Consider the following 2,257-nt stretch of genomic DNA (forward strand, 5'->3'; position numbering starts at 1 on the left):
ATCAAATTCTTGCATCAAAAGTATCCATCTAATTAACCTTAGTTTGGCATCCTTCTTTTGCATCAGATATTTAATAGCAGAGTGATCAGTGAGCACAACACATTTAGCTCCAATTAAATAAGATCTAAATTTGTATAAAGCATACACAATGACCAGTAACTCTTTTTCAGTAACAGTATAATTAATTTGAGCATCATTAAGAGTTTTACTAGCGTAGTATATAACCTTAAAAATATTCTCATACCTTTGTCCAAGGACAGCTCCAAAGCACAATCACTAGCATCACAGATCAGTTCAAATGGTTTCTCTCAGTTAGGTAAAACTATAATAGGAGCTGTGATTAATTATTTTCTTTAATAACTCAAAGGCATTTAAACATCTTTCAATAAATTCAAATTTCTTGTCCTTTTCTAAAAGTTGGCATAAAGGTTTAGTAATTTCTTAAAAATCTTTAATAAAACGCCTGTAAAAATCAACATGTCCATAAAAACTCCTAACCTCTCTTACATTAGTAGGAGGTGTTAGTTTAGATATAACTTGAATTTTTGCAAGGTTTGCTTCCATACCATTTTCTGAAATTTTATGCCCTAACACAATTCCACCTGCAACCATAAATTGACATTTTTCCCAATTTAGAACTAAATTAGTTCTTTCGCATAACTCCAAAACTTTTTCGAGATAATTTAAGCATGAGTCAAATGATGTTCCAAATGCAGAGAAATCATCCATAAATATTTCCAATAAATCATCAATTAACTTACTAAATATAGACATCATACATCTCTGGAATGTTGCAGGTGCATTACCTAATCCAAAAGTCATTCTTCGAAATCATTCTTCGAAAAGAAAAAGTTCAAATGTTGTCATTTCTTGATCCTCAAGAGCAATAGGAATTTGATGGTAACTGGTATATCCATCTAGAATTTGATGGAGGAATTTGATGGTAACTGGTATATCCATCTAAAAAATAAAAAATATTTGTGTCGAGCAATTCTATCCACTATTTGCTTTAAAAATGGTAAAGGGAAGTGATCTTTCGTGGTGGCAGTGTTTAATATTCTATAATCAATACAAATAGGTCACCCAGTAACTTGTCTGATATGTATTAATTCATTATTTTCTTTTGTTTCAATAGTCACTCCTTCTTTCTTAGGAACGCAATGAATTGGACTTACGCATTCACTATCTGAAATAGGATACATAATTCCAGTGTCTAACCATTTCAAAATTTCCTTCTTATCTATTTCTTCTATCATTGGATTTAATCTCCTTTGTGGATCAACTCTTGGTTTATATTGTTCATCTATTATAATTATGTGCATACAAATCAAATGTCTGATTCCCTTAATATAAGCTAAGGTCCAACCAAAAGCTTTCTTATATCTTTTTAATGTATCTAATAGTCTTTGCTCTTGCAAATTATTTAATTCTGAAGATAAAATAACAGGTAATGTACATGAGTCTCCTAGAAACACATACTTCAAGTGGCTAGGCAATATTTTTAACTCAAGTTTAGGTGATTTTATAATTGACGGATGTAGATTCTTATCAGCATTTTTTGTAATATGCAGCATCTCAAATCTTTCCTGAACATAATTTAATTCTTCATTTTCTAATTCGTCTAAAATAACTTCATCACTATCTTCAAATTGTTCTTTCTCTTCAAAATATTCTTTAAAACATTCATTATCTCTTTCAACAACAGGGTATTTCATAGATTTCGTAATGTTAAAAGTCACTTCTTGATCGTTAACTCTCATAGTTAATTCTCCTTTTTGAACATCTATCATAGCTTTTCCAGTAGCTAAAAATGGTCTCCCTAAAATGATAGGTATTTTTTTATCTTCCTCTATATCTAAAACAATGAAATCCACAAAAAAAGATAAATTTATCAACTTTTACTAACACATCTTCTATAACTCCCTTAGGATATGTAACTGAACGATCCGCTAACTGAAGAGTTACAAAAGTAGGTGAGACTTCTCTTAATCCTAATCTTTTGAAATTTGATAGAGGCATAAGATTAATTCTGGCTCCCAAATCACATAAAGCTCTTTCATAAAATTTTTCACCAATAGCACACGGTATAGTGAAAGTGCCAGGATCTTTTAATTTTTCAAGAAGATTTTTCTGAATAATTACACTACACTCTTCGCTAAGTGCAACAGTTTCATTATCAGTGAACTTCCTTTTCTTGTTCAAAATATCTTTCATAAATTTCACATAATTGGGCATTTGCTCTAAAGCTTCTACGAAA

Source organism: Phalaenopsis equestris, unplaced genomic scaffold (assembly GCF_001263595.1).
Source record: "Phalaenopsis equestris unplaced genomic scaffold, ASM126359v1 Scaffold205612, whole genome shotgun sequence".
Lineage (NCBI taxonomy): Eukaryota > Viridiplantae > Streptophyta > Magnoliopsida > Asparagales > Orchidaceae > Phalaenopsis > Phalaenopsis equestris.